The 16,588-nt window shown below is 39.2% G+C and overlaps 1 long non-coding RNA gene across 1 annotated transcript; it reads left to right on the top strand.

The window, feature by feature from the left end:
• The first annotated feature begins 210 nt into the window (after nt 1-210).
• On the top strand, nt 211-15,349 carry LOC140521041 (uncharacterized). The gene is made up of 2 exons (XR_011972763.1): nt 211-297; nt 15,218-15,349. It is a non-coding gene; the product is annotated as an uncharacterized lncRNA (long non-coding RNA).
• Nucleotides 15,350-16,588: the final 1,239 nt, after the last annotated feature.

The raw sequence follows: 16,588 nt of genomic DNA, 5'->3' as shown, positions 1-16,588 counted from the left end.
CAAGGACTTCAGTGCCTGGTACCTTATCCTGACAGGTGATCCTCAGAATCTTCCTCAGACAGTTCAAATGGAAGTGATTCAGTTTCCTGGCATGGCGCTGGTAGACTGTCCATGTTTCTCAGGCATACAACAATAAGGTCAGCACAACAACTCTGTAGACCTTCAGTTTGGTAGTCAGTCTAATACCTCTTCTTTCCCAAATTTTTCTTCAGAGCCTCCAAAACACTGAGCTAGTTCTGGCAATGTGTGCATCAACCTCATTGTCAATGTGTACCTTCTGGAAAGCACACTACCAAGGTAAGTGAGCTTATCCAGCATTCAAAATTTCTCCATTTATTGTAACCAATGGTTCCACATATGGATGATGTGGTGGTGGCTGATGGAGCACCTATGTTTTCTTGGTGTTAATTATTAGGCCAAAATTAGTGCAGGCAGCAGAGAATTGATCCATACTTCTTTGCATCTCAGCTTCAGAGGCTACATTGAGTGCACAATCATCTGCAAACAGAAAATCATGCACCAACACTCCCTCCACTTTGGTCTTGGCTTGTAGCCTTTTCAAATTGAAGACCTTACCATCAGTATGGTAGGAGAGGCATTGTTCATCCTCATTGAAAACATTTATCAACATGGCTGAAAACATCATGCTAAAAAGCATGGGAGCAAGCACACAGCACTGTTTCACTCCACTGGTGACTGGGAAGACATGAGAGCATTGTCCACTATGTAGAACCTGGGCAAACATGCCGTCATAGAATTGATGTGCAATACTGATGAACTTCTCTGGGCAACTAAATTTTGACAAAACTTTCCATAAGCCCTCACAACTAACAGTGTGAAAGGACTTGGTCAGATCTACAAATGTGTACAAATCTCTGTTCTGCTCCTGGCATTTCTCCTGGAGTTGTTGGTCAGCAAACACCATATTGACTGTTCCTAGGCCCTTTCTGAAGCCACACTGGCTCTCAGGTATATGACCATCTTCCTGGTGAAGGATCAGCCAATTAAGGAGGACTGTAGCAAGAATTTTGCCAGCAAGGACTAAGAAAGAGACACCCCCCCCCCCCACCCCACCCCCGTGCTTGTTGCAGGACCATTTATTCCCTTTACCTTTATAGAGATGGACAATGGACAATCCTTGAACTCCTGGGGGATAACCTCCTCTTGTCATATAACCTGGAAAATTTTGGTCAACTTTTGTATGAGCAATGGTCCCCCTACCTTGTAAATCTCAGCTGGAATAGAATCAGCACCAGGTGCTTTGCCACAGGAAAGGAGCCTAATAGCCCTCAAAACCTCTTCTTCAGTTGGAAGTTCAGCTAAGGAGGGATTGACTTCAATCTGAGATAAACGGTCAATGGCCTCAGCACTGATTGATAGTCTGTTGAGAACACTATGGAAGTGTTCAGCCCATCTCTCTAGGATCATGTCAAAAACCTGAAAGCTATTTATGGAATACTAGTAGTATATATAGTGCCTACTTTGTTCAGTCATTTCAGTTGTGTGCAATGCTTTGGGAACCCATTTGGGGTTTCCTTGACAAAGATACTGGAGTGATTTGCTGTATCCTTCTCCAGCTCATTTTACAGATGAGGAAACTGAGGCAAATAGGATACAGTGATTTGCCCAGTGACACAGTTAGTAAGTGTCTGAGACTGGATTTGAACCCAGGAAGAAGAGTCTTCCTGACTCCAGGCCTGGCACTCTACCTGCTTATGTCACTTAGCTGCCCTATGAGTCAGGAATACCAGAGTTCAAATTTAGCCACGATGGATGGGACCTGTGTTTAGGAAAATCATTTAAGTGGATGAATGGAGGATGGATTGGAGGAGGGAGAGACTTGAAGCAGGCAGACCCACCAGCAGGCAGCAGCAATAAAAATAATTTACTTATTAAGTAAATAAGCATAATTTACTTAATAAGTAAATAAGTATTATTTACTTAATAAACTCCAGCAGCTTTTTATTGCCTCCAGGAGCAAATACAAAATGATCTGTTTGGGAATGGCTAAACAATTTGGTATACGATTGTGATAGAATACTATTATGCTGTAAGAAATAGTTGATTTTAGAAAACCATGGAAAGACTTAAAATAATGAAATAATGAAGAGGGAAGTGAGGAGGAACCAAGAGAACGTTGTGTACAGTAACAGCAATATTGTTCAAAGAGTAATTGTGAAAAATGACAATTCTACCCAAATTAATATACTTATTTAGTGCCATACCAATTAAACTATCAGACAATTACTTTCTAGAGCTGGACAAAATAATATCAAAATTCATTTGGAAAAACAAAAGGTCCAGAATATCAAAGGGACTAATGAAAAGAAATGCTTGGGAAGGTGGCCTAGCGCTACCAGACCTCAAACTGTACTATAAAGCAGCAATTATCAAAACCACTTGGTATTGGCTAAGAAACAGAGAGGTAGACAAGTGGAATAGACTTGGCACTCAAGAGGCAGTAGGCAAGGAATATAGCAACCTTCTGTTTGATAAACCCAAGGACCCCAGCTTCTGGGATAAGAACTCATTGTTTGACAAAAATTGCTGGGAAAACTGGATAACAGTGTGACGGAAATTAGGCATAGACCCATACCTGACACTGTACACAAGAATAAAGTCCAAATGGGTACATGATTTAGGTATAAAGATTGATACCATGAATAAACTGGAGAAGCAAGGAATAGTGTATTTATCAGATCTATGGAGAAGGGAAGAATTCTTTACTAAAGGAGAGATAGAATGCATTATGAAATGCAAAATGGATAACTTTGATTACATTAAACTGAGAAGTTTTTGCACAACCAAACCCAATGCAACCAAAATCCGGAGGGATGTAGTAAATTGGGAAAGAATTTTTACAGCTAAGCTCGGGGATAAAGGCCTCATTTCTAGAATATATAGAGAACTGATCCAAATGTACAATCATACAAGTCATTCCCCAATTGATAAATGGTCAAAGGATATGAACAGGCAATTTTCAGAGGAAGAAATTAAAGCTATCTATAATCATATGAAAAAATGCTCTAAATCACTATTGGTTAGAGAGATGCAAATCAAAACAACTCTGAGGTACCACATCACACCTATAAGATTGGCAAACATGACAGAACAAGAAAATGATAAATGCTGGAGAGGATGTGGGAAAGTTGGAACACTAATTCATTGTTGGTGGAGCTGCGAGCGCATCCAACCATTCTGGAGAGCAATTTGGAACTATGCCCAAAGGGCTACAAAAATGTTCATACCCTTTGACCCAGCAATATCGCTACTAGGACTATATCCCCAAGAGATCATAAAAATGGGAAAGGGTCCCACATGTACAAAAATATTTATAGCAGCACTCTATGTAGTTGCCAAAAACTGGAAGTCAAGGGGATGTCCATCAATTGGGGAATGGCTGAATAAATTATGGTATATGAATGTAACGGAGTACTATTGTGCCATAAGAAATGATGAACAAGAAGACTTCAGAGAGGCCTGGAAGGACTTATATGACCTGATGCTGAGTGAAAGGAGCAGAACCAGGAGAACTTTATGCACAGCAACAACCACAGTGTGTGAGAGTTTTTTCTGGTAGACTTAGATTTTTGTAATAACACAAGAACTTCTTACCAAAAAAAAAAAAAAAATCCCAATGGAGGATCTCAAGGCAAAATGCCTGCCACACTCAGAGAGAGAAATATGGAAGTCACTCACATATTGTAGCAGATCATGTTTGTGTATGTGTATGTGTTTGTGTATCATGTTCTGATTTGTTATATGATTTCTTTCATTTATCTTAGTCTGACTACATAGCATGACTATAGTGAAAATATACTCAATAGGAAAGTATATGTAGAATCTATACAGAATTGTATGCAGTCGTGGGGAGGGAGGGGGGTAGTGAGGAGTAGGTGGGGGGGATAAAATCACAATTGTATGGCAGTGACTGTTAAACATTACAAAATAAAAAAAAAAAAGAGTAATTGTGAACAAATAAGTTATTCTGAGTACTATAAATACTCAAATCAATGATAAAGAACCTGTGAAAGAAGGTGCTATACATCACCAGAGAAAGAACTGATAAATAGAAGTATGCATAGTATGGTTTTACATATATTTATAAATCTGCCTCAAATGGTGGCCTTGAGTATGAGTGGGGATGGAGGGAGGGAGACAATTTGGAACCTAAAATGTAACCTCCCCCCAAAAAAGGTGAAAAAACCCCTCATAACCTAGCCCCCTCCTACCTTTACAATCTTCTTATACCTTACTTCCTAACATATTCTTCAAACTAGTGATATTGACCTCCTGGCTATTCCAAGAACTAGACACTCCATCTATCTATTTTGGGCATCCTCTCTGACTGTCCCCCATGCCTGAAATACTCTTCTCTTCCAATCCAAGTACTACTGATCCCCTTAGCTTCCTTTAAGTCCCAACTAAAATTCTACCATTTACAGGAAACCTTCCCTAACCCCTCTTAATTCCAGTGCTTTCCTCTTCTAATTATTTCCTATTTATCTTATATTTAGCCTGCTTTATATATATATATATATATATATATATATATATATATATATATATATATATATATATATATATATATATACATTTGTTTTCCCCATTAGATTGTAAGATCCTTGTAGTCAGGGACTGCTTTTAGGTCTTTTTGTAACCCCAGAGTTTAGCACAGTACCTGGTACATAGTAGGTGCTTAATAAATGGTTATTGAATGAATAAATATTATTATCCCCACTTTATAGTGGTGGCAAAAAATTAGAAACTGAGGTACAGCCATCAACTGAAGAAGGTATGACTGAACAAGTTATGTTACATGTGTGAAAGAATATTATCATGCTAAAAAGAAATAATGAAAGGGATGGTTTCAGAGAAATGTGAGATATTTTGCATGAAATGATGCAAAGTGAAATAAGCAGAAACAGGAGAACAATTTACACCATAATAATATTGTAAAGACAAACAACTTTCAGATACTTAGGAACTCTGATCAATGTCTGACCACAGTGCAGAGGACAGATAATGAAACATGCTTCTCATCTCTAGACAGAGCTGATGAACTTAGAATGCAGTCTGAGACATAATTTTTTTGACTTAATCAGTTTCTTTTTTGGGGGGGGATTTATTTCGCACAACTATACATGTTTGTAGCAGGAGTTTTGTTTTTCCTGCATTCTCAATGCTGGGGAGGGAAGAGAAGAGGAGAGAAAAGGCAGCCTTTTGTTGATTGAAAAAAAAATAAAATTGAATTGAATAAAAGATGACCAAAAAACCCTCCACATCTTTTCACACAAACTCCTACCTAGCTATGCCTCCCCCATTTTGTATTTATAAAGTTCTTTTTTTAAATTCAAGGGTAAGATTTTACATTTATCCTTACAAAATTTCATCTTATTAGATTTGACCAATGTTCTTGCCTGTTGGGATCTTTTTAAAATTTTGGATCTGTCATCCGATGTGTTGTCTTTCCCTTGATTTTTGTGTAATCTGAACGTTTAGTAAATATGCCATCTATGCCTTTATTCTATGATTTTATCCTTTATCCAATGACTTTTTAAAAAAAGAAGCCAGTATGGAAAGATAGATTTGGAGTCACAGACTCTGGGTTCAAATCCTGCTTCCACCAAATCTGATTCCCCTCATGTTGGGTTCGTTATTCCGGGGATTCCCAGATTAGATGGTTAGATGACCTCTGAGATATTTTCCAACTCTCAAATTTTGTTTTTCTGTGATTTGTATGGGTAAGAGGAGGAGGGGAGTGAAGGGCTTTCCATGAGGAAAATGGTACAAAAGTAAATCCCATTCAATCAAGTCAACAAGCATTTATTAAAGGTCAGCTAGGTGCCAGGCACCATGCTGTGTGATAGGAATGCCAAGAAAAGATAAAACTGTCTTGTCTTCAAGGGGCTCACAATCTAACTGGAAGGACAAAATACAAAAAAACTATGTACGAACAAGATATATACAGGATAAACTGGAGATAATTTCAGAAGGAAGAATTTCTTTCAGAACATGGGATTATGGATGGACTTGAAAGAAGTCAAAGATGTCAGAGGCAGGGAAGAGGAGGGAGACAGGTAGTGAAATTGTAGTCAGGAGATGGAGTATCTTGAACGAGGAACAGTCAGGAGGCCAGTATCACTGGACCATAGAGTACTGGCCTTGGTGTATGGTATAAGAAGAATGGAAAGCTAGGAAGCGGTCAGGTAATGAAGGGATTTTAAAGCCAGACATAGGATTTTCTATTTGATCCTGGAGGGAGTGGGAAGCCACTGGAGTTTATTGAATAGGGCAGGGGAGGAGGTCGAGGTGTGGGGAGAGAGACATGGGGGGAGGGAGGCGGTGACATGGTCAGAACTGCATTTTAGATAGAAGTTGTCAGCAGCTGATGCAACCCTGAAGGATAGGAAGGATTTCATCTGCTCGGGATCCACACAAAGAGCATTCTCCCAAAACTGAATGGCCTGGTCAATCATAAACAAGCATTTATTAATCACTTAGGATACCTTGCTAAGTCCTGGGAACACAAAATGAGTCAAATATAATTCCTGCCCTCTGGGAGCTTACATGCTAATTGATTACTTTTATTGCCTCTATATAGACTCTGAGGGTCTGGTCTCCTCAGAGCAAGGCTAGCTATGTCTTCTCAGCGTTCTAAAGGAAATCTCTGACAGCCAATGAGATTCTTTTCTAGTGCTATCATCTTGAGCCTTCAGTCTGATGTGTCTCCCCCAATATCCACTGCCAGTTACCTTTTCAGTGTCATCTAATCAGTGCTAATAAGTACTTCAACATCATCTATGCCATTGATTAGTGTTCCAGTATCATTTAACCAATGACCACCAATTGGCTTTTACAACAGGGATATTTAGCTATTTGGCACACTCTCTTCCCATACACTCTAGTCCTTGGGTAGAGTGAGCTCAGATTTAAAATAACAGCCACAAAGTAGTTGTTCAATCAAATTAATTTTCAAAGGAGGCATAGGTGAGGGATGAAATTGCCCCTTTGGCTTGAATGAACCAGCATGTTGATATCCATGCACTTGGTCAAGCAAGCTGCTGGGGCATGACTCTTCACCTCACTTGCTTTCCCCAATACTCTGGTATAGACACCTGTTCCTGGACTCCTGGTGCTCCACCAACCTATTGACACTCACAAGATTGTAGTTTCTTCTCTTTTGTCTCCAATTCTCCTTCACCTAAACAGGAAAGGGTAGAAGAACAGAGGCAGAAGTAGCCAAAGGGATACATGCTCATGGCTTCTCATGGACCCACATGGGGAGAGTCAAGTCCATGTTAGTAATTTCATCATGCAGAATTTGCTCTATATGTTCATAAGGCTTTCACTGACCCTGCCTCCAATACATAAAGAGATATATACAAGATAGATACAGATCAGATAAAAGGTAATTTTAGGGAGGAAGGTACCAGAAGTTGGGGCAAACAAGAAAAGCCTTTTGACAAAGATGACATTTTAGCCGAGACTTGAAGGACTCCAGAGAGTCTAAGAAGCAAAAAGTCAGGGAGGGAAGTATTCCAGGGGCAGGAGACAGGGAGAGTCATGTGTGAGAGACAGCAAGTAGGACTACAAAGGCAGGAAGGGGCCAGTTCTGAAGAACTTTACCTGCCAAACAACAAACTTCATCGTTGATCCAGGAGGAAAAAGGAAGCCAGAGGAGTTCATTGAGTAACACAGTCAGTTTTACACTTTAGACAATCACTTTGGCTGCTAGGTAAAAGACAGATTGGAGTGAGGAGAGACTTGGAGCAAGGAGACCAATTAGGAGGTTATTCCTGCAGTGGTCCAGATGCTGAGAGCCTGAACCCACACTTATCCCTTTCTCTCTGCTCATACAAGAACCACCTGAATACTAACTATAGCTCTAATTAGATCTATATACACACATATATAATATATACATATACATGTATGTATTGATGTATACATATCTACATATATATACATATCTGTTTATCTATTGATAACATTTAATATCATTTTTGGACTTTAATAAGGGCCAGAGCTTGAATTAATCAATCAGAAGAGCCTGGAATTAACAGTATCTTTGTTCTCTGAAGTAAACTCAGAGAATGCCTCTTCTTATGTCAACAAGGCCAGATGGGACTGACAACATTCTTTATGAGACCCTTAACCCGAGACGCTATCTTGAATAATGGAACTTTTTCCATATCTTAATATTTTGTGGACATATACTATGTTATGGCAAGTTAATGGTAAAGGAGACAGATATCCTGGGTCATAATTTCAACTGAAACTTTGTCAACTCTGTTATCTTATTGTGTTTACCACCTATACAATTAAGAAAATTCTCATGAATTTTCATGAGAATTTCATAGCTATTTTATTCTCATGAAATAGTTAAAACACATATAGAGACCATAAATCTGAGGGACACAGAAACTCTTGGATTGTCCTAAAACAGATTCCTGGTCATTCCTATAACAGTCAGAGATTTCCTTCTTTGGCTCCATGGCCATGTAACTGTTAGCTTTAGGAGAACAAACAATATGCATCCAGTCTGTTTGCCTTTTTAAACCAAACCTTCAGGTCGACACTATCTATGAGATATTGAAAAGGAGAAAAAAGATTTGGCAACCAATTGCATATGTGGGGTAGATAAGCGTGAGACATCAAGGCTATGACCCTAGGTGATTGAGAGAATAACAGTCCCTTAGAGAGACACTGGAAGGATTGCAGAAAGGAGGGTTTGAGATGGAAGGATAATGATTTCTTCTGTGGACATCTTGAGATCGGGACGTTGGTTTGAAATGTCCAATAGGTAGCTAATAATACAGGACTGGAGCTCAGGAGAGGGTAAAGGGAAGAGAGGTAGGGAGGGGAGAAAAAAGAAGCATGTACATGGTGCCTACTACGTGCCAGGCATTGTGCTAAGCACTTTACAAATATTGTCTCTTACAATAATCCTGCAAGTTATGTGCTATTATTTTTCTCATTTTACAGTTGAGAAAAACTGAAGCAAACACAGTTAAGTGACTTGCCCAGGAGAGAGACTAGGGCTGGATAAATAGATCAGGGAATCATCAGATAATGAAACCCAGGGGAGAGGATGAGATCACCAAGTGAGATGGTATAGAAAGAAAAGAGAAGAGGGCCTAGGACAGAACGTTGGGGGACACCCACCATTGGTGATATTCATATAGATTATTCGTATTCATATACATCTACAGGCCCATTTTTAAATTTTATTATTATTACCGTGATTAACTTTGGAAATCAGAAATAGATCCACTGAGGAACTCAGAGAAACTATAGGAGAGGGGAAAACTGTGAAGCTGGCTTGGCAGTGCCAAGATGATTCAAAGGTCCGGAGGGTGCACAGACAAGGAGAAACCTTGTATTAAGAAAGCCACGAGACAACAGCTGGGATACATTAAAAATGAATTTAGATTCTGTTTGAATGAAAAGAAAAATGGAGTGCTCACGAAATCAGAAAAGCAGCCAGCAGGGAATGGGGTGTGGTGCTCAGCACAGTGCCTCCAAGACACATGCGGCATTAGCACAGGGGTGGGCAAGAGTCTGCCTTGGGTAAGAAATGTCCTCTTCTCCAGCATTTCTGTCCAAATGAAACTGGGCTGGATGGGGGAGGGGGAGGATGACGAAGCTGGCTCCGGGCACCGACCATCCTGCTCCTCCCATGGGACCTCTCCCTGACAAAGCAGGGATGCCTGATGGCTCTTGGAAATGAGGCTAACTACCCTGATGAGCCAGATACCATCTTCAGAAGTCTAGGGTGCAAGGGCAGAGTGCTGGGGGCATGGGCTATAGGTGCTCCCTCCCCTCTCAAGGATACAGTGTTAAGTTCAGGTCAGCAAAACTACAATTGGAAAAGTTTGTTTCTAGTGCACCATCTCACCTCTTTCCTCCCTTCTGCCTTCTCCTGCACCTGTCTCATTCACCTCTCCCCACTTTTGCTACCTTACCATTGAACCAGCTGTCCCTTCCCTTCCCTCCCCTGCATGTAGATTCCTTCCTTCTCTTCTTCCTAGATTCAGCTCAAGCACACCAATCACCTGGTGCCCCTGACTTCAAGGACCTAAAGCCAAACCACCTTGTATTTAACCACATCTATTATTCCCTTCCTTTAGTGCAGTCTATTTCTCTAACAGGACTGGCTAATGAAAGTCAAATCCTTCTGCGCATGTGCAGTGTGTGCTGACTGACGCAATCCCACAGGTGGAGACTGTGCGAGCAGCCTCTGGGCATTCACAATGGAGGGGCCTGGCACTTCAGCGCACACCGTTAGGATTCTGTGACTGTTTCTGATCCACTTGCTGGGGGAGGAAGAAAGTTTCTGTTTACCCATATACTTAAATTCCCCACTAGTCTTTAAGATCCTTAGGAATAGGGATTATTTTGTTTTTTGTACAGTACCTGTATCATATCGTACAAAGTAGGAAATTAATAAATTATATGGCACATAGAATGATTAATAAGTGCGTGTTGATTACATTTTCTGCATTCAGCACAGTATCAACTAATCCCAGCTAAAGTATTAACCTGATAACCAATAATATTAAGCATTATGTAAGAAGCTTACATTTTAAAGGGATGTCTGGAAGATGAAAAAGCTTTCATATCTCAAAGGAATAAAGCAATAATGGTGGAATAACAGTGTGATTGATTAATTTGGGGCAAGATATCCTGTCTGATACACCCTCAGATCACTGTGTAGCTACCTGTTCTGCCTATAAATACAAGGTGTTTCTAATACCACATTGTCTGAGATCTTCTCCTCATCCAATATTCTTTATATTACCGTCTTTCCTCACCAATAAAATTCTCTTTGCATCCTATTGCATAGGACTCAGGTATTCTTAGCCTGGAGTCCATGAATTTGCTTTTAAAAAGATTTTGATGATTTTATTTTAATATAATTGACTTCCTTTGTAATCCCATGCATTTCATGAATTTAAAAGTAATATTCTGAGAAGGAGAATTTAGGTTTCACCAGACTGCCCAAGCAGTCCATGACAAAAGAAAAAGGAAGAATTCCTGCCCCCACTAGCTAATCTAATCAATTAATTCATTCTCCTGTGCAGTGGGAAAGGGTCAAGAGGTCTTCTGGGAACCTATGGGCATTTTTGCTGTGTTATTCTAGAGGCAAGGGTCCGCCATTGTTGTCCAGGAATAAAGAATTTTTATGGTGGTAATTCCCAGGTCAGCATCAAAGAGGAGTCTATCTTAGGGCTCACTGAACTTGATGCTTCTTCCAGTCACCCTGTAGATGTTCCCATTGACCCTGCCTACTCCTAGGTTTAAGAGGCAGCTAGATAATTCAGTGGATATAATGTTGGACCTGGAATCTGGAAGATTTGAGTTCAAATATAGCCTTATACATTTACTAGCTTGGGCAAGTCACTTAATCTCTGCTTGCCTTAATCCACTGGAGGATTTCTTTGCCAAGAAAACCCCCTGGATAGAATGATTCATGGGGTCATGAAGAGTTGGACATGACTGAACACCAACAAGAATGCCTAGGTTTCTCCCTGGTGTGGATTTTTCCAAGATAATCTCTGGACACATTCCTTACTAGTCTTTTGAGAGTGTTGACATAAGGCATTTCTATCACAAAGCTGTCCATGGGAGAATTTAATCTCCATGTTTTTAAAGGGTTGGTGTTGTTCAGGCTTTTCAGCTGCGTCCAACTCTTCTTGACCGCATTTGGGGTTTTCTTGGCAAAGACTCTGGAGTGGTTTGCATTTCCTTCTCCAGGTCATGTTTACAGATGAGGAAACTGAGGCAAATAAGATATAGGAAAATGTTATTAGACAGTGCTATGCTGTACCATAGAATAAGTTCCATGGCTGCAAAGGGGTCTATGCATGTGGGACCCACAACTGCATCTTGACCCTTGTCAGCCCAAACCCATTTTATGAGATGAGAAGTATTACTGTATTAATGTGCTTCCTAGGTGAGTTTTAGTCACCAGGCTCTTTCTGTGCTCCCTCTCCAGGGTGGCAACCATTTCCTTCCCTATGGTTCTTAGGCCATCTCTCTGAGAGAAAACTGATTTCCCTTTTCTTTGTCCTTTCTTTTTCTAACTCATTTCACAGATGAGGAAACTGAGGTAAACAAGGCTAAATGACCTACCCAGGGTCACACAGCTAGGAAGTGCCTGAGGCTAGATTTAAACTCAAGCAGATGAGTCTTCCTGACTCCCAGCCTGGCACTTTATCCACTGTGCCTATCCACCTAGCTGCCCCTACCAGCTATACTATAAATACTATAGTTTTAAACTTAATATGTACTTCTGTTTTGACTATGCCTATTTTTAAAATTTTGAATATTTTTTCCAATTACATGTGAAAACAGTTTTAACATTTGTCTTTTTAAAATTTTGAGTTCCAAATTTTTTTCCTCCCTCCCTCTCCTGGTCATTCCTTGGGAAGGCAAGCAATTTGAGATGGGTGATACATGTGCACTCATGCAAAATATATTTCTATATTAGTCATGTTATAAAATAAAACACAGACCAGAGAAAACCCATTAAAAAAATAAAGTGAAAAATAGTATGCTTCCATCTGCATTCAGACTCCATATTCTTTCTCTTGACATGGGTAGCATTTTCTATCATGAGTCTTCTGGAATTGTCTTGGATCATTGTATTACTGAGAAGAGCTAAGTCGTTCAGAGTGGAACACCATACAATACTACTACTGTAGGGTTCTCCTGGTTCTGCTTATTTAACTTTGTATCAGTTCATGTAAGCCTTTTCAGGTTTTTCTGAAAGCATTCTGCTCATCATTTCTTATAGTACTATAGTATCCCATTTTTATAGATCACAACTTGTCGCCAATTCACGATCATTCCCTCAATTTCCAATTCTTTGCCACTACAAAAAGAGCTACTATAAATATTTTTGTACAAATAGGTCCTTTTTCTTTTTCTTTGATTTTTTTGGGATACAGACCTAGTAGTGGTGTTGCTGGGTCAAAGAATATGCACAGATTTATAACCTTTTGGACATAGTTCCAAATTCCTCTCCAGAATGGTTGTATCAGCTTGCAGTTCTACCAAGAACACATTAGTGTCCCAATTTTCCCACATCCCATCCATTATTTATCACTTTCCTTTTCTGTCATATTAGGCAATCTGATATGAGGTGGCACCTTAGAATGATTTTAATTTGCATTTCTATAATCAATAGTTATTTATTGCATTTTTTTCATATCACTATAGATAGCTTTGATTTCTTCATGTGAAAACTCGCTGTTCATGTCCTTTGACCATTTATCAACTGGGGACTGACTTGTATTCTTAAAAATTTGACTCATTTCTCTATGTTTTTAAGGAATGAGGCCTTTATCAGAGATACTTGCTGTAAAAATTGTTCCCTACTTTCTGCTTTCCTTCTAATCTTAGATGCATTGATTTTGTTTGTGCAAAACCTTTTTAATTTAATATAGTCAAAATGATCAGTTTCACATTTTGTAATGCTCTGTATACCTTGTTTGGTCATAAATTTTTCCCTTATCCATAGATCTGACAAACTATGTTCCCCTAATTTGCTTATGGTATCCATTTTTGACCTTTTATTGGTAGATGATATGAGATATTACTCTATACCTAATTTTTGCCAAATTATTTTCCGGTTTTTCCAGGAAATAGTGAGTCAAATATTCTGTTCTTGTCTCAGAGGCTTGGATTTGGGGGTTTATCAAACAGTAGATTACAGTGGTCATTTACTATTCCGTATTTGTGTACCCAGTCTATTCCACTGATCCACCATCCTGTTTCTTAGACAGTACCAGATTGTTTTGATGATACCACTTTATAGCACAGTTTGAGATCTGTTACTGCTAAGCTACCTTCCTTCATATTTTTTATTAATTCCCTTAATATTCTTGATCTGTTCCTCCAGATAAATTAATATATACTTTTTGAAAGGCTATACGTAATACTCGTATTTCATATACAATCCTCTTTTCATTCTTTGTATATGGAAATGCTTGTATTTCTTGATATTAGTCAAGCCATAATAACACAAAAAGATATTTTTTTAAGGAGCGGTCCTATTAAGAAAAAAAATTGGGTTGAAAACAAAATTACCAAACCAAGTGAATCTATTCTGTTGGGGCAAATAAGAGAGTAGTTTCAAGAAAATAACTTAAATTTTAAAAAGGCCTATGAAGAAAGGCAGGTAACAAAGGATGAGTAGACAAACATGGCACAGTTCAGTGAGAGCAATGTCAGGACTGCTAAGACTCATGAGGAACCCAGGCAAGTAAGAAAACCCAAGGACCACCTTAAAAGGGTTTGTTTTCCTTTGAGCTGTATTTGAGCAGAGTGAGAAGACAGGATCAAAGAAAGAAGAGGACTAATGCTTAGGGTGAATGGGAGGGTGATCACAGATGACAGAGGGTGCTGTTCAGCTCTCATTTTGCTTGTTTTCTCTTGCAAAGAAAAATGATCTTAGAGCTGGAAACAATAGAACAAAAATGGCCATTAGAAAGGAGGTGGCCAAGATAAGTGTAGTAATAAGTAGGAAAGTTCCAAGTTATTCCTAAAGTATGCAAGTCACTAGATGAACTACATCCTGGAGTATGGGAAGACTAGGAGATGTGTTACTAAGTCACTATCAGCAAGAAAAGAAGGAAGGAAGCATTTATTAAGTGCCCTTCCAAGTGCTGTACTAGGCACTTTACAAATATCTCATTTAATCCTTACAATCACCTTGGGAGATAGGTACTATTATTATGTCTGTTTTACAGTTGGGGAAACTGAGACAAGCAGAGGTCAAATAACCTGCCCATAATTAATAAGCACCTGAGTTCATATTTGAACTCGTCTTCCTGACTTTGGACCCAGCAATCTATCCAGGGCACCCTCATAGAGAATGAAAGAAGGAATGCAGGTGTGAATATATCTAAAATTTCAAAACGGAGAAGAAAGTGGATTTCTCAACCTAGTATGCCAGTGATTTTTGATTTTGATTTTTGACAAAAAGGATTGTTAATGAGATTGTTAGTGCTTATGGGTGATGGTGAGACAGTCACCGAGTAAAATATCAGCTTCTTAAGGGCAAAAACACTATCACTTTTATATCTGTACCTCCAGCACCAAGCAGAGGGTTTGGCACATGGTAGACATAGTAAATGTTTGTTGATTGATTGATTGAACAGGCCATGCCAAGTTAACTTTATTTCCTTTTTTTTTTTTCCACCAACAGGATTAAATGAGAAGAATGCTATGGAAACAATTTCCCTAGATTTTAGCGAAGCATTTGACAAGGGCTCTCCCATCAGCACTTATCACAGTGCCTGACACACAATAGCTGCTTAATAAATGCTATTTAACTGACTGATTGACTGATTATTCTTGTGGACAAAATGGGCTCTTTATGACAGGATGGTTAGATGGATTAGTATCTGGCTGAAATAAGATTCAAAGAATAGTCTTTAATAGTTCGATGTCATTTTGGGAAAAGATATCTACTGGGATGCTTCAGGGATTTATACTAGGCTCTGGACTTTTTTGATGTTTTTCAGTGACTTTTGAGGCAGATATATGTGTATCCATCCTGGTGACTCGAAGCTAGATGGAATAACTAACATTTTGGATGACAAGGAATCAAAAACTCCTTGATAAGACAGAACCCTCAACTGAAATGAAGAAAATGCAAATTAACAGGAGTAAATGTAAAGTCTCAAACATGGGTCAAAAAATCAATCTCACAGGAAGAATATGGGGGAGTAATAACTAGAGGGCAAAGCTGACTATAAAAGATCTCGGTGTTTTAATGGGCTTCTTGCTCAATATGAGTCCACCTTGTCATATGTCAACCAAAAAAGTTAACGTATAGTTAGTGTGCTTTGAGAGGGACAAAGTACCCAGAAAGGGTGGGACAGGGAATAATTCCATTGTTATTTGTCCTACACAGGCCACTTATGAAATACTGAGTTCCAAATGTAAGGTTCTTAAGACTATTGATTGTTTCATTCTTTATATTTGTATCTCCAGTGTCAGGCATGGTGCCTAGTCCATAGTAGGCACTTAACAAATGCCTATTGATTGATTGGTTGATTCTGGGAAGGGCATTGATTACTATTTTAAGAAGGTCATTAATAACTTAGGGTATCCAGAGGCAGACCAGGATTATGAAAGACCTTGAGAATGCTCCATGTTAGAATCAGTGGAAGAATCTGGAGAGGTTTCACTTAGGAGAGAGGAGATGTAGGAGAGTCACAAAAGTTCCCTTCAAACATCTGAACAGTTAGAAGAGAGTCAGTTAGAAGAGAGCTCAGATCTGTTCTGTTTGGCATGGGAGGACAGTACTAGGATTGAATGGATAGAGGCTCCAAAGAGACAGACTTGGGTCTGATATAAGGAAAGACTTCTAGCTGCCTTGAGAAGCAATGAGCTCCCTGTTCTTTCCCTCCACCTCATTATGGATCTTCAAGAAAAAACCAGGTTTCCACTTGTAGAGCATGTCATAGAGGAGGTTATTGTTTAGGAAAAATTTCAGACCAAATAATCTCCCACTTCTTTGGGATCTTGGGGTTCTGCGAACTCACCAGTTGCCAATGAACATTGGCCAGTT

Source organism: Notamacropus eugenii, chromosome 1 (genome assembly GCF_028372415.1).
Source record: "Notamacropus eugenii isolate mMacEug1 chromosome 1, mMacEug1.pri_v2, whole genome shotgun sequence".
Lineage (NCBI taxonomy): Eukaryota > Metazoa > Chordata > Mammalia > Diprotodontia > Macropodidae > Notamacropus > Notamacropus eugenii.
The sequence above is the reverse complement of the archived record's forward strand: the minus strand, read 5'-3'. Positions and strand labels throughout refer to the sequence as shown.